General features: G+C 43.1%; 1 protein-coding gene across 4 annotated transcripts in view; it reads left to right on the top strand.

Moving 5' to 3' along the window:
- Positions 1-25,682, top strand: part of LOC110519057 (uncharacterized) — a 273,392-nt gene that overhangs the window by 124,368 nt on the left and 123,342 nt on the right. The window lies entirely within an intron of this gene.

The following is a 25,682-nucleotide window of genomic DNA, read 5'->3' as shown; positions in this document are numbered from 1 at the left end:
CTGACCTTATTTCCAGAACATCTTGTTACACCAAGACTCTTAGCAGAATGCAGGATGAATTCATAGTGTTTTAATCCAATCTATATCCTGACCTTATTTCCAGAACATCTTGTTACACCAAGACTCTTAGCAGAATGCAGGATGAATTCATAGTGTTTTAATCCAATCTATATCCTGACCTTATTTCCAGAACATCTTGTTACACCAAGACTCTTAGCAGAATGCAGGATGAATTCATAGTGTTTTAATCCAATCTATATCCTGACCTTATTTCCAGAACATCTTGTTACACCAAGACTCTTAGCAGAATGCAGGATGAATTCATAGTGTTTTAATCCAATCTATATCCTGACCTTATTTCCAGAACATCTTGTTACACCAAGACTCTTAGCAGAATGCAGGATGAATTCATAGTGTTTTAATCCAATCTATATCCTGACCTTATTTCCAGAACGTCTTGTTACACCAAGACTCTTAGCAGAATGCAGGATGAATTCATAGTGTTTTAATCCAATCTATATCCTGACCTTATTTCCAGAACGTCTTGTTACACCAAGACTCTTAGCAGAATGCAGGATGAATTCATAGTGTTTTAATCCAATCTATATCCTGACCTTATTTCCAGAACGTCTTGTTACACCAAGACTCTTAGCAGAATGCAGGATGAATTCATAGTGTTTTAATCCAATCTATATCCTGACCTTATTTCCAGAACGTCTTGTTACACCAAGACTCTTAGCAGAATGCAGGATGAATTCATAGTGTTTTAATCCAATCTATATCCTGACCTTATTTCCAGAACGTCTTGTTACACCAAGACTCTTAGCAGAATGCAGGATGAATTCATAGTGTTTTAATCCAATCTATATCCTGACCTTATTTCCAGAACGTCTTGTTACACCAAGACTCTTAGCAGAATGCAGGATGAATTCATAGTGTTTTAATCCAATCTATATCCTGACCTTATTTCCAGAACGTCTTGTTACACCAAGACTCTTAGCAGAATGCAGGATGAATTCATAGTGTTTTAATCCAATCTATATCCTGACCTTATTTCCAGAACGTCTTGTTACACCAAGACTCTTAGCAGAATGCAGGATGAATTCATAGTGTTTTAATCCAATCTATATCCTGACCTTATTTCCAGAACGTCTTGTTACACCAAGACTCTTAGCAGAATGCAGGATGAATTCATAGTGTTTTAATCCAATCTATATCCTGACCTTATTTCCAGAACATCTTGTTACACCAAGACTCTTAGCAGAATGCAGGATGAATTCATAGTGTTTTAATCCAATCTATATCCTGACCTTATTTCCAGAACATCTTGTTACACCAAGACTCTTAGCAGAATGCAGGATGAATTCATAGTGTTTTAATCCAATCTATATCCTGACCTTATTTCCAGAACATCTTGTTACACCAAGACTCTTAGCAGAATGCAGGATGAATTCATAGTGTTTTAATCCAATCTATATCCTGACCTTATTTCCAGAACATCTTGTTACACCAAGACTCTTAGCAGAATGCAGGATGAATTCATAGTGTTTTGATCCAATCTATATCCTGACCTTATTTCCAGAACATCTTGTTACACCAAGACTCTTAGCAGAATGCAGGATGAATTCATAGTGTTTTGATCCAATCTATATCCTGACCTTATTTCCAGAACATCTTGTTACACCAAGACTCTTAGCAGAATGCAGGATGAATTCATAGTGTTTTGATCCAATCTATATCCTGACCTTATTTCCAGAACATCTTGTTACACCAAGACTCTTAGCAGAATGCAGGATGAATTCATAGTGTTTTGATCCAATCTATATCCTGACCTTATTTCCAGAACATCTTGTTACACCAAGACTCTTAGCAGAATGCAGGATGAATTCATAGTGTTTTGATCCAATCTATATCCTGACCTTATTTCCAGAACATCTTGTTACACCAAGACTCTTAGCAGAATGCAGGATGAATTCATAGTGTTTTGATCCAATCTATATCCTGACCTTATTTCCAGAACATCTTGTTACACCAAGACTCTTAGCAGAATGCAGGATGAATTCATAGTGTTTTGATCCAATCTATATCCTGACCTTATTTCCAGAACATCTTGTTACACCAAGACTCTTAGCAGAATGCAGGATGAATTCATAGTGTTTTAATCCAATCTATATCCTGACCTTATTTCCAGAACATCTTGTTACACCAAGACTCTTAGCAGAATGCAGGATGAATTCATAGTGTTTTGATCCAATCTATATCCTGACCTTATTTCCAGAACATCTTGTTACACCAAGACTCTTAGCAGAATGCAGGATGAATTCATAGTGTTTTGATCCAATCTATATCCTGACCTTATTTCCAGAACATCTTGTTACACCAAGACTCTTAGCAGAATGCAGGATGAATTCATAGTGTTTTAATCCAATCTATATCCTGACCTTATTTCCAGAACATCTTGTTACACCAAGACTCTTAGCAGAATGCAGGATGAATTCATAGTGTTTTAATCCAATCTATATCCTGACCTTATTTCCAGAACATCTTGTTACACCAAGACTCTTAGCAGAATGCAGGATGAATTCATAGTGTTTTGATCCAATCTATATCCTGACCTTATTTCCAGAACATCTTGTGACACCAAGACTCTTAGCAGAATGCAGGTTGAATTCATAGTGTTTTAATCCAATCTATATCCTGACCTTATTTCCAGAACATCTTGTTACACCAAGACTCTTAGCAGAATGCAGGATGAATTCATAGTGTTTTAATCCAATCTATATCCTGACCTTATTTCCAGAACATCTTGTTACACCAAGACTCTTAGCAGAATGCAGGATGAATTCATAGTGTTTTAATCCAATCTATATCCTGACCTTATTTCCAGAACATCTTGTTACACCAAGACTCTTAGCAGAATGCAGGATGAATTCATAGTGTTTTAATCCAATCTATATCCTGACCTTATTTCCAGAACATCTTGTTACACCAAGACTCTTAGCAGAATGCAGGATGAATTCATAGTGTTTTAATCCAATCTATATCCTGACCTTATTTCCAGAACATCTTGTTACACCAAGACTCTTAGCAGAATGCAGGATGAATTCATAGTGTTTTAATCCAATCTATATCCTGACCTTATTTCCAGAACATCTTGTTACACCAAGACTCTTAACAGAATGCAGGATGAATTCATAGTGTTTTAATCCAATCTATATCCTGACCTTATTTCCAGAACATCTTGTTACACCAAGACTCTTAGCAGAATGCAGGATGAATTCATAGTGTTTTAATCCAATCTATATCCTGACCTTATTTCCAGAACATCTTGTTACACCAAGACTCTTAGCAGAATGCAGGATGAATTCATAGTGTTTTAATCCAATCTATATCCTGACCTTATTTCCAGAACATCTTGTTACACCAAGACTCTTAGCAGAATGCAGGATGAATTCATAGTGTTTTGATCCAATCTATATCCTGACCTTATTTCCAGAACATCTTGTTACACCAAGACTCTTAGCAGAATGCAGGATGAATTCATAGTGTTTTGATCCAATCTATATCCTGACCTTATTTCCAGAACATCTTGTTACACCAAGACTCTTAGCAGAATGCAGGATGAATTCATAGTGTTTTAATCCAATCTATATCCTGACCTTATTTCCAGAACATCTTGTTACACCAAGACTCTTAGCAGAATGCAGGATGAATTCATAGTGTTTTGATCCAATCTATATCCTGACCTTATTTCCAGAACATCTTGTTACACCAAGACTCTTAGCAGAATGCAGGATGAAATCATAGTGTTTTAATCCAATCTATATCCTGACCTTATTTCCAGAACATCTTGTTACACCAAGACTCTTAGCAGAATGCAGGATGAATTCATAGTGTTTTGATCCAATCTATATCCTGACCTTATTTCCAGAACATCTTGTTACACCAAGACTCTTAGCAGAATGCAGGATGAATTCATAGTGTTTTAATCCAATCTATATCCTGACCTTATTTCCAGAACATCTTGTTACACCAAGACTCTTAGCAGAATGCAGGATGAATTCATAGTGTTTTAATCCAATCTATATCCTGACCTTATTTCCAGAACATCTTGTTACACCAAGACTCTTAGCAGAATGCAGGATGAATTCATAGTGTTTTGATCCAATCTATATCCTGACCTTATTTCCAGAACATCTTGTTACACCAAGACTCTTAGCAGAATGCAGGATGAATTCATAGTGTTTTAATCCAATCTATATCCTGACCTTATTTCCAGAACATCTTGTTACACCAAGACTCTTAGCAGAATGCAGGATGAATTCATAGTGTTTTGATCCAATCTATATCCTGACCTTATTTCCAGAACATCTTGTTACACCAAGACTCTTAGCAGAATGCAGGATGAATTCATAGTGTTTTAATCCAATCTATATCCTGACCTTATTTCCAGAACATGTTGTTACACCAAGACTCTTAGCAGAATGCAGGATGAATTCATAGTGTTTTAATCCAATCTATATCCTGACCTTATTTCCAGAACATGTTGTTACACCAAGACTCTTAGCAGAATGCAGGATGAATTCATAGTGTTTTAATCCAATCTATATCCTGACCTTATTTCCAGAACATCTTGTTACACCAAGACTCTTAGCAGAATGCAGGATGAATTCATAGTGTTTTAATCCAATCTATATCCTGACCTTATTTCCAGAACATCTTGTTACACCAAGACTCTTAGCAGAATGCAGGATGAATTCATAGTGTTTTAATCCAATCTATATCCTGACCTTATTTCCAGAACATCTTGTTACACCAAGACTCTTAGCAGAATGCAGGATGAATTCATAGTGTTTTAATCCAATCTATATCCTGACCTTATTTCCAGAACGTCTTGTTACACCAAGACTCTTAGCAGAATGCAGGATGAATTCATAGTGTTTTAATCCAATCTATATCCTGACCTTATTTCCAGAACGTCTTGTTACACCAAGACTCTTAGCAGAATGCAGGATGAATTCATAGTGTTTTAATCCAATCTATATCCTGACCTTATTTCCAGAACGTCTTGTTACACCAAGACTCTTAGCAGAATGCAGGATGAATTCATAGTGTTTTAATCCAATCTATATCCTGACCTTATTTCCAGAACGTCTTGTTACACCAAGACTCTTAGCAGAATGCAGGATGAATTCATAGTGTTTTAATCCAATCTATATCCTGACCTTATTTCCAGAACGTCTTGTTACACCAAGACTCTTAGCAGAATGCAGGATGAATTCATAGTGTTTTAATCCAATCTATATCCTGACCTTATTTCCAGAACATCTTGTTACACCAAGACTCTTAGCAGAATGCAGGATGAATTCATAGTGTTTTAATCCAATCTATATCCTGACCTTATTTCCAGAACATCTTGTTACACCAAGACTCGTAGCAGAATGCAGGATGAATTCATAGTGTTTTAATCCAATCTATATCCTGACCTTATTTCCAGAACATCTTGTTACACCAAGACTCTTAGCAGAATGCAGGATGAATTCATAGTGTTTTGATCCAATCTATATCCTGACCTTATTTCCAGAACATCTTGTTACACCAAGACTCTTAGCAGAATGCAGGATGAATTCATAGTGTTTTAATCCAATCTATATCCTGACCTTATTTCCAGAACATCTTGTTACACCAAGACTCTTAGCAGAATGCAGGATGAATTCATAGTGTTTTAATCCAATCTATATCCTGACCTTATTTCCAGAACATCTTGTTACACCAAGACTCTTAGCAGAATGCAGGATGAATTCATAGTGTTTTAATCCAATCTATATCCTGACCTTATTTCCAGAACATCTTGTTACACCAAGACTCTTAGCAGAATGCAGGATGAATTCATAGTGTTTTGATCCAATCTATATCCTGACCTTATTTCCAGAACATCTTGTTACACCAAGACTCTTAGCAGAATGCAGGATGAATTCATAGTGTTTTAATCCAATCTATATCCTGACCTTATTTCCAGAACATCTTGTTACACCAAGACTCTTAGCAGAATGCAGGATGAATTCATAGTGTTTTAATCCAATCTATATCCTGACCTTATTTCCAGAACATCTTGTTACACCAAGACTCTTAGCAGAATGCAGGATGAATTCATAGTGTTTTAATCCAATCTATATCCTGACCTTATTTCCAGAACATCTTGTTACACCAAGACTCTTAGCAGAATGCAGGATGAATTCATAGTGTTTTAATCCAATCTATATCCTGACCTTATTTCCAGAACATCTTGTTACACCAAGACTCTTAGCAGAATGCAGGATGAATTCATAGTGTTTTGATCCAATCTATATCCTGACCTTATTTCCAGAACATCTTGTTACACCAAGACTCTTAGCAGAATGCAGGATGAATTCATAGTGTTTTAATCCAATCTATATCCTGACCTTATTTCCAGAACATCTTGTTACACCAAGACTCTTAGCAGAATGCAGGATGAATTTATAGTGTTTTAATCCAATCTATATCCTGACCTTATTTCCAGAACATCTTGTTACACCAAGACTCTTAGCAGAATGCAGGATGAATTCATAGTGTTTTAATCCAATCTATATCCTGACCTTATTTCCAGAACATCTTGTTACACCAAGACTCTTAGCAGAATGCAGGATGAATTCATAGTGTTTTGATCCAATCTATATCCTGACCTTATTTCCAGAACATCTTGTTACACCAAGACTCTTAGCAGAATGCAGGATGAATTCATAGTGTTTTGATCCAATCTATATCCTGACCTTATTTCCAGAACATCTTGTTACACCAAGACTCTTAGCAGAATGCAGGATGAATTCATAGTGTTTTGATCCAATCTATATCCTGACCTTATTTCCAGAACATCTTGTTACACCAAGACTCTTAGCAGAATGCAGGATGAATTCATAGTGTTTTGATCCAATCTATATCCTGACCTTATTTCCAGAACATCTTGTTACACCAAGACTCTTAGCAGAATGCAGGATGAATTCATAGTGTTTTAATCCAATCTATATCCTGACCTTATTTCCAGAACATCTTGTTACACCAAGACTCTTAGCAGAATGCAGGATGAATTCATAGTGTTTTAATCCAATCTATATCCTGACCTTATTTCCAGAACATCTTGTTACACCAAGACTCTTAGCAGAATGCAGGATGAATTCATAGTGTTTTGATCCAATCTATATCCTGACCTTATTTCCAGAACATCTTGTTACACCAAGACTCTTAGCAGAATGCAGGATGAATTCATAGTGTTTTGATCCAATCTATATCCTGACCTTATTTCCAGAACATCTTGTTACACCAAGACTCTTAGCAGAATGCAGGATGAATTCATAGTGTTTTAATCCAATCTATATCCTGACCTTATTTCCAGAACATCTTGTTACACCAAGACTCTTAGCAGAATGCAGGATGAATTCATAGTGTTTTAATCCAATCTATATCCTGACCTTATTTCCAGAACATCTTGTTACACCAAGACTCTTAGCAGAATGCAGGATGAATTCATAGTGTTTTAATCCAATCTATATCCTGACCTTATTTCCAGAACATCTTGTTACACCAAGACTCTTAGCAGAATGCAGGATGAATTCATAGTGTTTTAATCCAATCTATATCCTGACCTTATTTCCAGAACATCTTGTTACACCAAGACTCTTAGCAGAATGCAGGATGAATTCATAGTGTTTTAATCCAATCTATATCCTGACCTTATTTCCAGAACATCTTGTTACACCAAGACTCTTAGCAGAATGCAGGATGAATTCATAGTGTTTTAATCCAATCTATATCCTGACCTTATTTCCAGAACATCTTGTTACACCAAGACTCTTAGCAGAATGCAGGATGAATTCATAGTGTTTTAATCCAATCTATATCCTGACCTTATTTCCAGAACATCTTGTTACACCAAGACTCTTAGCAGAATGCAGGATGAATTCATAGTGTTTTAATCCAATCTATATCCTGACCTTATTTCCAGAACATCTTGTTACACCAAGACTCTTAGCAGAATGCAGGATGAATTCATAGTGTTTTAATCCAATCTATATCCTGACCTTATTTCCAGAACATCTTGTTACACCAAGACTCTTAGCAGAATGCAGGATGAATTCATAGTGTTTTAATCCAATCTATATCCTGACCTTATTTCCAGAACATCTTGTTACACCAAGACTCTTAGCAGAATGCAGGATGAATTCATAGTGTTTTAATCCAATCTATATCCTGACCTTATTTCCAGAACATCTTGTTACACCAAGACTCTTAGCAGAATGCAGGATGAATTCATAGTGTTTTAATCCAATCTATATCCTGACCTTATTTCCAGAACATCTTGTTACACCAAGACTCTTAGCAGAATGCAGGATGAATTCATAGTGTTTTAATCCAATCTATATCCTGACCTTATTTCCAGAACATCTTGTTACACCAAGACTCTTAGCAGAATGCAGGATGAATTCATAGTGTTTTAATCCAATCTATATCCTGACCTTATTTCCAGAACATCTTGTTACACCAAGACTCTTAGCAGAATGCAGGATGAATTCATAGTGTTTTGATCCAATCTATATCCTGACCTTATTTCCAGAACATCTTGTTACACCAAGACTCTTAGCAGAATGCAGGATGAATTCATAGTGTTTTGATCCAATCTATATCCTGACCTTATTTCCAGAACATCTTGTTACACCAAGACTCTTAGCAGAATGCAGGATGAATTCATAGTGTTTTGATCCAATCTATATCCTGACCTTATTTCCAGAACATCTTGTTACACCAAGACTCTTAGCAGAATGCAGGATGAATTCATAGTGTTTTGATCCAATCTATATCCTGACCTTATTTCCAGAACATCTTGTTACACCAAGACTCTTAGCAGAATGCAGGATGAATTCATAGTGTTTTAATCCAATCTATATCCTGACCTTATTTCCAGAACATCTTGTTACACCAAGACTCTTAGCAGAATGCAGGATGAATTCATAGTGTTTTGATCCAATCTATATCCTGACCTTATTTCCAGAACATCTTGTTACACCAAGACTCTTAGCAGAATGCAGGATGAATTCATAGTGTTTTGATCCAATCTATATCCTGACCTTATTTCCAGAACATCTTGTTACACCAAGACTCTTAGCAGAATGCAGGATGAATTCATAGTGTTTTGATCCAATCTATATCCTGACCTTATTTCCAGAACATCTTGTTACACCAAGACTCTTAGCAGAATGCAGGATGAATTCATAGTGTTTTAATCCAATCTATATCCTGACCTTATTTCCAGAACATCTTGTTACACCAAGACTCTTAGCAGAATGCAGGATGAATTCATAGTGTTTTAATCCAATCTATATCCTGACCTTATTTCCAGAACATCTTGTTACACCAAGACTCTTAGCAGAATGCAGGATGAATTCATAGTGTTTTAATCCAATCTATATCCTGACCTTATTTCCAGAACATCTTGTTACACCAAGACTCTTAGCAGAATGCAGAATGAATTCATAGTGTTTTAATCCAATCTATATCCTGACCTTATTTCCAGAACATCTTGTTACACCAAGACTCTTAGCAGAATGCAGGATGAATTCATAGTGTTTTAATCCAATCTATATCCTGACCTTATTTCCAGAACATCTTGTTACACCAAGACTCTTAGCAGAATGCAGGATGAATTCATAGTGTTTTAATCCAATCTATATCCTGACCTTATTTCCAGAACATCTTGTTACACCAAGACTCTTAGCAGAATGCAGGATGAATTCATAGTGTTTTAATCCAATCTATATCCTGACCTTATTTCCAGAACATCTTGTTACACCAAGACTCTTAGCAGAATGCAGGATGAATTCATAGTGTTTTAATCCAATCTATATCCTGACCTTATTTCCAGAACATCTTGTTACACCAAGACTCTTAGCAGAATGCAGGATGAATTCATAGTGTTTTAATCCAATCTATATCCTGACCTTATTTCCAGAACATCTTGTTACACCAAGAATCTTAGCAGAATGCAGGATGAATTCATAGTGTTTTAATCCAATCTATATCCTGACCTTATTTCCAGAACATCTTGTTACACCAAGACTCTTAGCAGAATGCAGGATGAATTCATAGTGTTTTAATCCAATCTATATCCTGACCTTATTTCCAGAACATCTTGTTACACCAAGACTCTTAGCAGAATGCAGGATGAATTCATAGTGTTTTAATCCAATCTATATCCTGACCTTATTTCCAGAACATCTTGTTACACCAAGACTCTTAGCAGAATGCAGGATGAATTCATAGTGTTTTAATCCAATCTATATCCTGACCTTATTTCCAGAACATCTTGTTACACCAAGACTCTTAGCAGAATGCAGGATGAATTCATAGTGTTTTAATCCAATCTATATCCTGACCTTATTTCCAGAACATCTTGTTTGGAGATCAGGAAATAGATAATAAACAAAAGTGAAATAAACAATTAAAAAAGAATTAAGACATTTCAAATGTCATATTATGTCTTTATACAGTGCTGTAATGATGTGTAAATAGTTAAAGTACAAAAGGGAAAATAAATAAACATAAATATAGGTTGTATTCACAATGGTGTTTGTTCTTCACTGGTTACCATTTTCTTGGGGCAACAGGTCACACATCTTGCTGTTGTGATGGCACACTGTGGAATTTCATCCAATAGATATGTGAGTTTATCAACATTGGATTTGTGTAATCTGAGGGAAATATGTGTCTCTAATATGGTCATACATTGGGCAGGAGGTTAGGAAGTGCAGCTCAGTTTGCACCTCATTTTGTGGGCAGTAAGCACATAGCCTGTCTTCTCTTGAGAGCCAGGTCTGAATTCGGCGGCCTTTCTCAATAGCAAGGCTATGCTCACTGCGTCTGTACATAGTCAAATATTTGTATTCTGGTATTCTGCCACTGTGTACTCTCTGTTTAGGGCCAAATAGCATTCTGTTTTACTCATTTTTTATTCTAAATTCTTTCCAATGTGTCAAGTAATTATCTTGTTGTTTTCTCATGATTTGGTTGGGTCTAATTGTGTTGCTGTCCTGGGGGTCTGTTGGGTCTGTTTGTAATTGTGAACAGAGCCCCAGGACCAGCTTGCTTAGGGGACTCTTCTCCATATTCATCTCTCTGTAGGTGATGGCTTTGTTATGGAAGGTTTGGGAATCGCTTCCTTTTAGGTGGTTGTAGAATTTAACGTCTCTTTTCTGGATTTTGATCATTAGCGGGTATCGGCCTAATTCTGCTCTGCATGCATTATTTGGTGTTTTACGTTGTACACAGAGGATATTTTTGCAAAGTCGCAGAGTCTCAATTTGGTGTTTGTCCCATTTGTGAATTCTTGGTAGGTAAGTGGACACCAGATTTCACAACCATAAAGGGCAATGGGTTCTATAACGGATTCTCTCTCTGTCTTCCCAATATTAACATCATTTAAATAATAATCATCAATATTGTCAATGGGAGAACAGTAAGAACAATAACCAAGGGTGAATATAACCACACGTTTAACAATAACAGTAATTAAAGAGGACTGCTGGTTGGTTGGTCTGTCAGACACAGGCAGCAATGTAGTGCGCTGTCAACCCAGAGCTCTCTGCGTCCTCCCCCAACAGGACGGTAAGCCTATTCTCATCAGAGAGGTCTTTGAAACCTTGAATAAGGGTTTCAGATTTGGGGAAATGACACTCTTTAATTGTTTTATATATATATATTTTTTTTTTGTCAGGAAATGCAGCTCTGTCTCAGTTCCTCTCTTTCTCTCTCTGTCTCTCACTCTCTCTCTCCTCTGAAAGTTGTTGCCACCATCTGTAGAAGTAAGACGGTTTCTGAGTGCAAAACGAGAAAACAGAAAACATCTGCACAAGGGAAAGGATAACATTTCATGAATTAATTAAGGAATATATTCGAAGTTGTTTTGCAGGCTTCCTGGTAGACTCATCGGGGTAATTGGTGGTGTCTTGGAACAATTAGTTGCTATAGGAAAGGTTAGTGCCTTGTCTCCGGGTTGGTCTGAAGAGTTCAGGGACCAGCGGATTTGGAATAATGACTATGTGGATGAATAATGTTTGGTGATGTCTCACTCCACAGAAAAATACATATGGTGTCATGGCAACCTTTGCATGAGTTGTGGATGGCCTAGTCTTGATTGGGGAAGAGGAAGGAGGCAATGGTCTGATGTGACCATTCTAAATCAGAGAGTCAGTCAGTCTCCAAGGCCAGTCAATCAGTCAGCCAGAGAGTCAGTCACCAAGGTCAGTCAGTCAGTCAGAGAGTCAGTCAGTCAGTCTCCAAGGCCAGTCAATCAGTCAGTCAGAGAGTCAGTCAGAGAGTCAGTCACCAAGGCCAATCAGTCAGAGAGTCAGTCTGTCAGTCACCAAGGTCAATCAGTCAGTCAGAGAGTCAGTCACCAAGGTCAGTCAGTCAATCAGTCAGTCAGAGAGTCTGTCACCAAGGTCAGTCAGTCAATCAGTCAGTCAGAGAGTCAGTCAAACAGTCAGTCAGAGAGTCAGTCAATCAGTCAGTCAGAGAGTCAGTCAGTCAGTCACCAAGGCCAGTCAATCAGTCAGTCAGAGAGTCAGTCACCAAGGTCAGTCAGTCAATCAGTCAGTCAGAGAGTCAGTCACCAAGGTCAGTCAGTCAGTCAGTCAGAGAGTCAGTCACCAAGGTCAGTCAGTCAGTCAGCACAGATCTCTCCGGTGCTCATATGAGAGATTACCTTTTTCCCGACTGGACCACTCTTTCTGCATGAGCTGCCTCAGTCCCTCAGGGAGACCGAGTGTGTGTGTGTGTGTGTGTGTGTGTGTGTGTGTTTTTTATTTATTTTTTTTTATTTCACCTTTATTTAACCAGGTAGGCTAGTTGAGAACAAGTTCTCATTTGCAACTGCGACCTGGCCAAGATAAAGCATAGCAGTATGAGCAGACAACACAGAGTTACACATGGAGTAAACAATTAACAAGTCAATAACACAGTAGAAAAACAAAGGGGGGAGTCTATATACAATGTGTGCAAAAGGCATGAGGTAGGCGAATAATTACAATTTTGCAGATTAACACTGGAGTGATAAATGATCAGATGGTCATGTACAGGTAGAGATATTGGTGTGCAAAAGAGCAGAAAAATAAATAAATAAAAACAGTATGGGGATGAGGTAGGTGAAAATGGGTGGGCTATTTACCAATAGACTATGTACAGCTGCAGCGATCGGTTAGCTGCTCAGATAGCTGATGTTTGAAGTTGGTGAGGGAGATAAAAGTCTCCAACTTCAGCGATTTTTGCAATTCGTTCCAGTCACAGGCAGCAGAGTACTGGAACGAAAGGCGGCCAAATGAGGTGTTGGCTTTAGGGATGATCAGTGAGATACACCTGCTGGAGCGCGTGCTACGGATGGGTGTTGCCATCGTGACCAGTGAGCTGAGATAAGGCGGAGCTTTACCTAGCATGGACTTGTAGATGACCTGGAGCCAGTGGGTCTGGCGACGAATATGTAGCGAGGGCCAGCCGACTAGAGCATACAAGTCGCAGTGGTGAGTGGTATAAGGTGCTTTAGTGACAAAACGGATGGCACTGTGATAGACTGCATCCAGTTTGCTGAGTAGAGTGTTGGAAGCCATTTTGTAGATGACATCGCCGAAGTCGAGGATCGGTAGGATAGTCAGTTTTACTAGGGTAAGCTTGGCGGCGTGAGTGAAGGAGGCTTTGTTGCGGAATAGAAAGCCGACTCTTGATTTGATTTTCGATTGGAGATGTTTGATATGAGTCTGGAAGGAGAGTTTGCAGTCTAGCCAGACACCTAGGTACTTATAGATGTCCACATATTCTAGGTCGGAACCATCCAGGGTGGTGATGCTAGGCGGGGATGCGGGTGGAGGCAGCGATCGGTTGAAAAGCATGCATTTGGTTTTACTAGCGTTTAAGAGCAGTCGGAGGCCACAGAAGGAGTGTTGTATGGCATTGAAGCTTGTTTGGAGGTTAGATAGCACAGTGTCCAATGACGGGCCGAAAGTATATAGAATGGTGTCGTCTGCGTAGAGGTGGATCAGGGAATCGCCCGCAGCAAGAGCAACATCATTGATGTATACAGAGAAAAGAGTCGGCCCGAGAATTGAACCCTGTGGCACCCCCATAGAGACTGCCAGAGGACCGGACAGCATGCCCTCCGATTTGACACACTGAACTCTGTCTGCAAAGTAATTGGTGAACCAGGCAAGGCAGTCATCCGAAAAACCGAGGCTACTGAGTCTGCCGATAAGAATATGGTGATTGACAGAGTCGAAAGCCTTGGCAAGGTCGATGAAGACGGCTGCACAGTACTGTCTTTTATCAATGGCGGTTATGATATCGTTTAGTACCTTGAGTGTGGCTGAGGTGCACCCGTGACCGGCTCGGAAACCAGATTGCACAGCGGAGAAGGTACAGTGGGATTCGAGATGGTCAGTGACCTGTTTGTTGACTTGGCTTTCGAAGACCTTAGATAGGCAGGGCAGGATGGATATAGGTCTGTAACAGTTTGGGTCCAGGGTGTCTCCCCCTTTGAAGAGGGGGATAACTGCGGCAGCTTTCCAATCCTTGGGTATCTCAGACGATATGAAAGAGAGGTTGAACAGGCTGGTAATAGGGGTTGCGACAATGGTGGCGGATAGTTTCAGAAATAGAGGGTCCAGATTGTCAAGCCCAGCTGATTTGTACGGGTCCAGGTTTTGTAGCTCTTTCAGAACATCTGCTATCTGGATTTGGGTAAAGGAGAACCTGGAGAGGCTTGGGCGAGGAGCAGCGGGGGGGGGGCGGGGCTGTTGGCCGAGGTTGAAGTAGCCAGGCGGAAGGCATGGCCAGCCGTTGAGAAATGCTCATTGAAGTTTTCGATAATCATGGATTTATCGGTGGTGACCGTGTTACCTAGCCTCAGTGCAGTGGGCAGCTGGGAGGAGGTGCTCTTGTTCTCCATTGACTTCACAGTGTCCCAGAAGTTTTTGGAGTTGGAGCTACAGGATGCAAACTTCTGCCTGAAGAAGCTGGCCTTAGCTTTCCTGACTGACTGCGTGTATTGGTTCCGGACTTCCCTGAACAGTTGCATATCACGGGGACTATTCGATGCTATTGCAGTCCGCCACAGGATGTTTTTGTGCTGGTCGAGGGCAGTCAGGTCTGGGGTGAACCAAGGGCTGTATCTGTTCTTAGTTCTGCATTTTTTGAACGGAGCATGCTTATCTAAAATGGTGAGGAAGTTACTTTTAAAGAATGACCAGGCATCCTCAACTGACGGGATGAGGTCAATGTCCTTCCAGGATACCCGGGCCAGGTCGATTAGGAAGGCCTGCTCACAGAAGTGTTTTAGGGAGCGTTTGACAGTGATGAGGGGTGGTCGTTTGACTGCGGCTCCGTAGCGGATACAGGCAATGAGGCAGTGATCGCTGAGATCCTGGTTGAAGACAGCGGAGGTGTATTTGGAGGGCCAGTTGGTCAGGATGACGTCTATGAGGGTGCCCTTGTTTACAGAGTTAGGGTTGTACCTGGTGGGTTCCTTGATGATTTGTGTGAGATTGAGGGCATCTAGCTTAGATTGTAGGACTGCCGGGGTGTTAAGCATATCCCAGTTTAGGTCACCTAACAGAACAAACTCTGAAGCTAGATGGGGGGCGATCAATTCACAAATGGTGTCCAGGGCACAGCTGGGAGCTGAGGGAGGTCGGTAGCAGGCGGCAACAGTGAGAGACTTATTTCTGGAGAGAGTAATTTTCAAAATTAGTAGTTCGAACTGTTTGGGTATGGACCTGGAAAGTATGACATTACTTTGCAGGCTATCTCTGCAGTAGACTGCAACTCCTCCCCCTTTGGCAGTTCTATCTTGACGGAAGATGTTATAGTTGGGTATGGAAATCTCTGAATTTTTGGTGGCCTTCCTGAGCCAGGATTCAGACACAGCAAGGACATCAGGGTTAGCAGAGTGTGCTAGAGCAGTGAGTAAAACAAACTTAGGGAGGAGGCTTCTGATGTAGGCTTTTTCGATGACAGAAGTCAACAAATGAGGGTGCCTGGGGACATGCAGGGCCTGGGTTTACCTCCACATCACCCGCGGAACAGAGAAGGAGTAGTATGAGAGTGCGGCTAAAGGCTATCAAAACTGGTCGCCTAGAGCGGTGGGGACAGAGAATAAGAGGAGCAGGTTTCTGGGCATGGTAGAATATATTCAGGGCATAATGCGCAGACAGGGGTATGGTGGGGTGCGGGTACAGCGGAGGTAAGCCCAGGCACTGGGTGATGATGAGAGAGGTTGTATCTCTGGACATGCTGGTTGTAATGGGTGAGGTCACCGCATGTGTGGGAGGTGGGACAAAGGAGTCAGGGGTATGAAGAGTGGAACTAGGGGCTCCATTGTGAACTAAAACAATGATAACTAACCTGAACAACAGTATACAAGGCATATTGACACTTGAGAGAGACATACAGCGAGGCATACAGTAATCACAGGTGTTGAGTTGGGAAAGCTAGCTAGACAGTAGGTGAGACAACAGCTAATCAGCTAGCACAACAACAGCAGGTAAAATGGCGTTGACTAGGCAACGGGGCCAACAGATAAAACAAACAAGCAGAATGGAGTACCGTGATTAATGGACAGTCCAGCGTGCATCAGCTATGTAGCCAAGAGATCAGTGTCCAGGGGGCAGCGGTGGATGGGGCAGGGAAGCTGGACTGGCGAGTGTTATCCAGGTTAAAAAAACTAACAATGACTAAATAGCTTGTAGCTAGTTAGCTGGTTAGCTTCTGGGGGTTCTTGAGTGTGTACTAAAAATTAAAAATAATAGCGATTCCGTATCACATTGGGTGAGGCAGGTTTCCGGAAGGTATAAACAAGTTAAAAATCAAAAAGAGATAGAAAGTAAATATGGATCCAGTGAGTGTTTGGGACGCGGCGATTCAGACGGTTAGCAGGCCTGTGCTAACAAGCTAACAGTTTGTAGGCCCGGGGTAAACAAGGTAGCAGTTAGCGGACCGGAGCTGGACAAGCTAGCAGTTAGCAGGCATAATTAGCAAGCAGGGAGATAGCGAGGGCTAGAGAGTTAGCCTTTGGGGGACTTCGCGATGGGGTGAGTCTGTTTATTCCTCTTCATGCTGTGACATCGATAGACCGGTCATGGGCCCGGGTATTGTAGCCCAGGAGTATGCTACGGTGGTAGCACAGGTGCGCTGGCCGGGCTAGCTTCAAGCTAAGTGGGTGGAAACGCTAGCCAGGAGCAATCATCCGGGGTTGCGGTTTAGCTAGATAGCTAGTTGTGAAGATCCAGCTGAGAAATGTTCCGTTTGCGGTGGGAATCCGGGGATGAATCCGGGGATGAAAAAAAAAAAATAGGTCCGTTGTGCTCTGGTTAGAGTCGCGTTGTTCGAACTGGCGAGAGCTTTCCGAGCTAAAGGTTAGCTGATGACCGGTTAGCTGAAGACCGCTAGCACAGCTGGTGGTTAGCTGGCTAGCTTCAGTTGAGGGGTTCCGGTTCCGAAGTAAATATAAATACTTTAGGAAAAATAGCTACATTGGGTGAGGCGGGTTGCAGGAGAGTATTGGAAGCTTAGGTTTAGCAAAATGTTTTTAAAGAGATATGCTTAGAAAAATATGTAAAAAAACGAAAAAGAAACGATATATACAAGGGACACGACACGACAGGACGACTTACTGCTACGCCATCTTGGATCACACGTGTGTGTGTGTGTGTGTGTGTGTGTGTGTGTGTGTGTGTGTGTGTGTCATGGGTGTGTGTCTGTATCGTGGGTGGTTTATGTGGGTGGTCTGTGTGTGTCTCATGGGTGTGTGTCTGTGTCGTGGGTGGTTTATGTGGGTGGTCTGTGTGTGTGTCTGTGTCGTGGGTGGTTTATGTGTGTGGGTGGTCTGTGGTCTGTGTAACTGTGTGTCCCTTAGGGGACGTGTGTTCAGGCCACCTGAGCCTTTCGTACAACAAATTGATGAGGATCTGAATGCCATATTTATTTACAACAATCTACACACAGCTGTGTTTACTGTTTACCAGCAGACAAGAGACACCAAACACTGGAACTGTAAAGATGAGCCAGACAGGTGTGTCCTTGTGATGTCATTGCATTCCTGAGCAGGTTGATTTGTTGAGGTGAAATGGGGTGTTGGTCCTATTACAGCCCTCAATAGTGTTTTCTTTCTTCTGTTTTACAGTACTGCTCGTAAATATTATAGTCTAAATATATGGTGTGTGTGTGTGTGTGTGTGTGTGTGTGTGTGTGTGTGTGTGTGTGTGTGTGTGTGTGTACATGGTGGTGTATTACTGATATTACAGAGCAGATAAATCATCTTCTTCTACTCAGTCTAAAGGGGTTTGGAGCATTGTCCTCTCTTCCCTACACTTCCCTCCCTATCTCCCTTCCTCATCTCTTCCTCCTTCCTGTCTTCCCTCCCTCCTTCATCTCTCCATCCTTCCTGCCTTCCCTCCATCCCTCATCTCTTCCTCCTTCCTGCCTTCCCTCCCTCCCTCATCTCTCCATCATTCCTGCCTTCCCTCCCTTCCTCATCTCTCCATCCTTCCTGTCTTCCCTTCCTCCCTCATCTCTCCATCCTTTCTGTCTTTTCTTCCTCCCTCATCCCTTCCTCCTTCATGCATTCCCTCCCTCCCTCATCTCTCCATCATTCCTGCCTTCCCTCCCTCCCTCATCTCTCCATCATTCCTGCCTTCCCTCCCTTCCTCATCTCTCCATCCTTCCTGTCTTCCCTTCCTCCCTCATCTCTTCCTAGTTCCTGTCTTCCCTCCCTCCCTCATCTCTTCCTCCTTCCTGTCTTCCCTTCCTCCCTCATCTCTTCATAGTTCCTGTCTTCCCTCCCTCCCTCATCTCTCCATCCTTTCTGTCTTCCCTTCCTCCCTCATCTCTTCATAGTTCCTGTCTTCCCTCCCTCCCTCATCTCTTCCTCCTTCCTGTCTTCCCTTCCTCCCTCATCTCTTCATAGTTCCTGTCTTCCCTCCCTCCCTCATCTCTCCATCCTTTCTGTCTTCCCTTCCTCCCTCATCTCTTCATAGTTCCTGTCTTCCCTTCCTCCCTCATCTCTTCATAGTTCCTGTCTTCCCTCCCTCCCTCATCTCTCCATCCTTCCTGTCTTCCCTCCCTCCCTCATCTCTCCATCCTTTCTGTCTTCCCTTCCTCCCTCATCTCTTCCTCCTTCCTGTCTTCCCTCCCTCCCTCATCTCTCCATCCTTTCTGTCTTCCCTTCCTCCCTCATCTCTTCATAGTTCCTGTCTTCCCTTCCTCCCTCATCTCTCCATCCTTCCTGTCTTTTCTTCCTCCCTCATCCCTTCCTGCCTTCCCTCCCTCCCTCATCTCTCCATCATTCCTGTCTTCCCTCCCTCCCTCCGTCCCTCTCTCCCTCCCTCTAATATATGGCAATGACCTAAAGGAGGGCTTCACTGCAGAGCTCAAATAATATCAAACTCACGGATGTTGTCAAATTTATAGGACACTCGGTGTTGCCTAGCAACAGATTGCCACACAGTGATCCAACAGATGTAGGGAGAGGGGGTGGGGGGGTAGGAAAGGAGAAAAGGTAAGGAGGGAGAAGAGGTGAGGGGGGATATGAGGGGGTGGGGAGGAAAGGAGAAGAGGTGAGGGGGGATAGGAGGGGGAGGGGAGGGGAGGAAAGGAGAAGAGGCGAGGGGGGGAGGGGAGGGGGAGGGAGGAAAGGAGAAGAGGTGAGGGGGAGAGGAGAGTGGGGAGGAAAGGAGAAGAGGTGAGGGGGAGAGGAGAGTGGGGAGGAAAGGAGAAGAGGTGAGGGGGAGAGGAGAGTGGGGGAGGAAAGGAGAAGAGGTGAGGGGGAGAGGAGAGTGGGGGAAGGAAAGGAGAAGAGGTGAGGGGGAGAGGAGGGGGGAAGGCGAAGAGGTGAGGGTGAGAGGGGAGTGGGGGAGGAAAGGAGAAGAGGTGAGGGGGGATAGGAGGGGGAGGGAGGAAAGGAGAAGAGGTGAGGGGGAGAGGTGAGTGGGGGAGGAAAGGAAAATAGGTGAGGGGGAGAGGAGAGTGGATGAGGAAAGGAGAACAGGTGAGGGGGAGAGGAGAGTGGGGGAGGAAAGGAGAAGAGGTGAGGGGGAGAGGAGAGTGGGGGAGGAAAGGAGAAGAGGTGAGGGGGGATAGGAGGGGGAGGGAGGAAAGGAGAAGAGGTGAGGGGGGATAGGAGGGGGAGGGGAGGAAAGGAGACGAGGTGAGAGGGAGAGGAGAGTGGGGGAGGAAAGGAGAAGAGGTGAGGGGGAGAGGAGAGTGGGGGAGAAAAGGCGAAGAGGTGGAGGGAGGAAAGGAGAAGAGGTGAGGGGGAGAGGAGAGTGGGGGAAGGAAAGGAGAAGAGGTGAGGGGGAGAGGAGAGTGGGGGAGGAAAGGAGAAGAGGTGAGGGGGGATAGGAGGGGGAGGGGAGGAAAGGAGAAGAGGTGAGGGGGAGAGGTGAGTGGGGAGGAAAGGAAAAGAGGTGAGGGGGAGAGGAGAGTGGATGAGGAAAGAGAAGAGGTGAGGGGGAGAGGAGAGTGGGGAGGAAAGGAGAAAGGTGAGGGGGAGAGGAGAGTGGGGGAGGAAAGGAGAAGAGGTGAGGGGGGATATGAGGGGGGAGGGAGGAAAGGAGAAGAGGTGAGGGGGGATAGGAGGGGGAGGGGAGGAAAGGAGACGAGGTGAGAGGGAGAGGAGAGTGGGGGAGGAAAGGAGAAGAGGTGAGGGGGAGAGGAGGTGGGGGAGAAAAGACGAAAAGGTGGAGGGGGGAGGAAAGGAGAAGAAGTGAGGGGGAGAGGAGAGTGGGGAAGGAAAGGAGAAGAGGTGAGGGGGAGAGGAGAGTGGGGGAGGAAAGGAGAAGAGGTGAGGGGGGATAGGAGGGGAGGGGAGGGAAAGGAGAAGAGGTGAGGGGGAGAGGTGAGTGGGGGAGGAAAGGAAAGAGGTGAGGGGGAGAGGAGGTGGATGAGGAAAGAGAAGAGGTGAGGGGGAGAGGAGAGTGGGGGAGGAAAGGAGAACAGGTGAGGGGGAGTGGAGAGTGGGGGAGGAAAGGAGAAGAGGTGAGGGGGGATAGGGAGGGGGAGGGGAAGGAAAGGAGAAGAGGTGAGGGGGAGAGGAGAGTGGGGGAGGAAAGGAGAAGAGTTGAGGGGGAGACGAGAGTGGGGGGAGGAAGAGAAGAGGTGAGGGGGGAGAGGAGAGTGGGGGAGGAAAGGAAAAGAGGTGAGGGGGAGAGGAGAGGTGGATGAGGAAAGAGAAGAGGTGAGGAGAGAGGTGAGTGGGGAGGAAAGGAGAAGAGTTGAGGGGGAGAGGAAGAGGTGGGGGAGGAAAGGAGAAGAGTTGAGGGGAGAGGAGAGTGGGGGGAGGAAAGGAGAAGAGTTGAGGGGGAGAGGAGAGTGGGGGGAGGAAAGGAGAACAGGTGAGGGGGAGAGGAGAGTGGGGGAGGAAAGGAGAACAGTTGAGGGGGAGAGGAGAGTGGGGGGAGGAAAGGAGAACAGGCGAGGGGGAGAGGAGAGTGGGGGGAGGAAAGGAGAACAGGTGAGGGGGAGAGGAGAGTGGGGGAGGAAAGGAGAAGAGGTGAGGGGGAGAGGAGAGTGGATTAGGGAAAGGAGAAGAGGTGAGGGGGAGAGGAGAGGAGAGGAAGGACGAGGATAGTAGGTAGAAAGACGAGGGGAGAGAAGGGAAAAGGTAGAGAGGAGGAGGAAAGAGTGGGAAGGAAGTAGAGATGGGGAGAGGGGACACAAAGAGAGCAGAGAGGGGTGAAAGGAGAGAAAGTTCTGTGGTTGAACAAGACTAGAGCCTCAGTACAACTGAAGGAAGGCTTTTAGTCTCTGCACTCTGACATTTCACTGGCATTCCAGGGGCTCTAGCAGTACTTGGACCATGTTGTAGCTCAGTATTATGTAATCTAATAATGGAGTTTGGATATACAAACTATTGCTGTACATGTACAGCAATAGTGCAGCTGAACAATTCCAAGGCTGAGTGACCAAGGCTGAGTGACCAAGGCTGAGTGACCAAGGCTGAGTGACCAAGGCTGAGTGACCAAGGCTGAGTGACCAAGGCTGAGTGACCAAGGCTTTTTCAGACCCCCAGCTGTTGTGCTAGACTAATGAGTCTAGTTGAAGGAAAATCCATTGATGTGGAGGCAGTTCAGTCCAGATGTACTGGAGAGTACATAGAGTGTATCCTAAATGGTACACTATTCCTTAAATAGTGCACTATTAACCAGGGCCCATCAAAAGTAGTGCACTACGTAGGGAATAGGGTGCCGTTCGGGACGTAGCCTTCATCTCTGTGCTGTGTCTCTCATCATCAGGATAGATGGTCTGGAGAGACACTATGGATGCATCCCAAACAGCACCTTGTTCCCAATATAGTGCACTACTTTCGACCACGCCCCATCAAAAGTAATGCACTAGGTAGGCAATAGGGTGCCTCTTGGGACTTGGGCATAGTCTCGTTTGACACAGTGGCTGTGGGAAGTACGTTAGACTGGGCTCCTTTCAACTACACAGCCGTACCGGCAAACCGAGACGTCGGTCCTGAACAATCCAATAAAGTGACTAAATAAGAAATGAATCTCTAACTTTTTCATAGAGTGCTTCAACTCCTTTCTGCCTCAAATGAGTCCTTTTAGAAGTTTTTTCTGAATGAGCACTTTTGTTAGACCAAGATGTGTTGTCAGAATATAATGTGCTGTAAACCAATAGTGTATCAACTGTATCAAGACATTCATCTATCTGTCTGTCTGTCTCTCAGGTCAGTTACAGTGGATATGCAATAAAATGTAAATTAATTACTTAAAAATCATACAATGTGATTTTCTGGAATTTTGTTTTAGATTCCATCTCTCACAGTTGAAGTGTACATATGATAAAAAATTACAGACCTCTACATGCTTTGTAAGTAGGAAAACCTGCAAAATCGTATCAAATACGTGTTCTCCCCACTGTATCTGTTAGAATGCTCTTGGGAAGTGGAGACTTCATAGAACCTCAAAACGTAAACATTACAGGAGACACTAATTCACAACAAATAAGTTAATTGCTTTGGCCCACAGTTAGCCAAGATGATTAGCTAGCCAGCTAAAATGGTTCATTAGTAATCTGGACTATTTAGAGGAGGTGCTGCAGCGCTGTTGTGTCATTGACGGCCTGTTTTCAGAACAGAACAGGGTGTCTCCAGTTGTGCTTACAATAAATGACCATTGTGACACGCATCCCTGCGAACACACTTTCCATGGCTCCTACGGCTATACATACACAATGTGTACTGACAAGTAGACCATGGTTAGTGTTCTCACACTATAAAGCAATAGGGATTTGACTTCTCATGATATCATCATTCACTTGTTACACTGAAAGCATTTTATTTTACCTTAAATTATGAAGGAAACACACACACACACACACACACACACACACACACACACACCAAAATCAGTATGCACTTCATAGTTAAGGGTTTTGAGGGTGAATATGGAGAGATCATTTTTGTCAAGAATTGCATAATTCATTACCTGTTTGGAATAGTACTAGGTTAAATATTAATGAGTTATATCTCTGTACTGATGTCTCTGTAATCTACTGTTGTTTTAGGTTCAGGGGAGCAACACGGCTGAGAATGAGAGGGCTAACACTAGAACAAATGGTCAACAGAGAGTGTGTGTGTGTGTGTGTGTGTGTGTGTGTGTGTGTGTGTGTGTCTGATTTACTCTTAGCATATTATCAAAGAACATAATGAAACTACTCACCTCAAGTTGAAAAGGTGCTCTCTTTACTGTTGAGTAAACCAGCCCTATATACATGATTCACTCTTTAAAACACACACTACACACACACACACACATACACCACACACTACGCACACACACAGCACACCTCACACTACACACACCACACACTACGCACACACACACAACACAGCACACACACCACACACAACCAGGCACACACACAACACACCACACACTACACACACCACACACACCACACATACCACACACCACACACCCCACACACACCACACACCACACACCACACCTACACACACAACACACACAACACAACACACACACAACACACCTCACACTACACACACCACATACACGCACACACACAGACACACACACACACACACACATGCGCACACACACACACACACACACACGCACACACACACACACACACACGCACGCACACTTGCGCACACACACACACATGCACACACACACACACACACACACACACACACGCACAGGGCTAATCAAAGTCTGCGTAGATGTGTGTGTCAGAGGAAGTGGAAGTGGAAGGGGAAGTGGTTTGGGAGTGCACCCTATTGTCTATATAGTACACTACTTTGACCAGGAGGTGCACTAAATAGGGAATTAGGTGCAATTTGGAACGCAGGCACTAAGTCAAGGGGGCGAAAACAGACAGTCAGTTTGTATGGCCCACATATTACAGGCCTACTGTCAATACAGGCAGTATTACATGGAGGGCTGTGGCAGGGATGTAGGCTACATTCAAGGCTTATATTGAGACCTAAGGAAGAGCTGATGGTGTTTATGCCTTAGTCTCTGTTGTAGCTGTTGCTGCTTGATTATGTACATTCAGTTGGTGTGGGCCTAGGCATGTTCTGAGACTATCTCTCATCTTAGCAGTTTGAAAGACTTTGTCTACTCTGGACACAAACACGCATGCATGCACAGTCTCTCTCTCTCTCTCTCTCTCTCTCTCTCTCTCTCTCTCTCTCTCTCTCTCTCTCTCTCTCTCTCTCTCTCTCTCTCTCTCTCTCTCTCTCTCTCTCTCCTCTCTCTCTCTCTCTCTCTCTCTCTCGCTCTCTCTTTCTCTCTCTCTCTCTCTCTCACACACTCACACATACACACATACACACACAGAAACTCTAGGCACTCCTGCCCACCACAGTGTCTGTGTGATGCCGAGCCACTTCATCTGAAGGAATTCATCTCCTCATGCCTCATGTGGACACTAATATTCTCTCATATCATCTTGATGTCAATTAGAGCAACTTTGATTAGTTTAAGTAGCAGTCGTTATCTCATTAAAGATGTCAGTCTTCCAGAAACACAGTCACAGAGAGAGTCACAGTCACAGTACAAAGTTATTCAAATAGTCTCAATGGAAGCTCTAAATTAAGCAATAAGGCTTGATATGTCGTGTGGTATATTGTCATTATACCACCATATGTAAGTATGGTATATAGTGTATAGTATATTGTGAATTTACCACAGCTAAGGCCATGTTCAGAGGCATGACACATTGAGAATAACCCACACATTTTAACCAATCAGAAAAACAAATCATAAACATGTTTAACACTAGAAAAGATGGGCATCAAAGCCAACCTGTTCTGAGCCAACGACTAACAGTCTAAAAATAGGTCTCATAAATATGCTATCGCAAAAAAAAATATGAATTAAGTTGTGATTATGAAGGTCTTGGGTAACATTATAATCCAATCAGAAATCAGAAAACCCATCATAACAACATGATACTGTATATACGTGATTGGTCCACTGTGACCTCATCCTGGTGAAGGACCACCAGCCATGCTCTTGGCCTGGGCTTGTTGTCACTACTGGCTGGTTTGATTGATGTGGCCAGGAACACACACAGCTGGGTAGCAGGGTGATAAA

The sequence above is a fragment of the Oncorhynchus mykiss genome, chromosome 1, assembly GCF_057628025.1.
Source record: "Oncorhynchus mykiss isolate SJ-2025 chromosome 1, ASM5762802v1, whole genome shotgun sequence".
Classification (NCBI taxonomy): Eukaryota; Metazoa; Chordata; class Actinopteri; order Salmoniformes; family Salmonidae; genus Oncorhynchus; species Oncorhynchus mykiss.
This window is presented reverse-complemented; position numbering and strand designations above follow the sequence as displayed.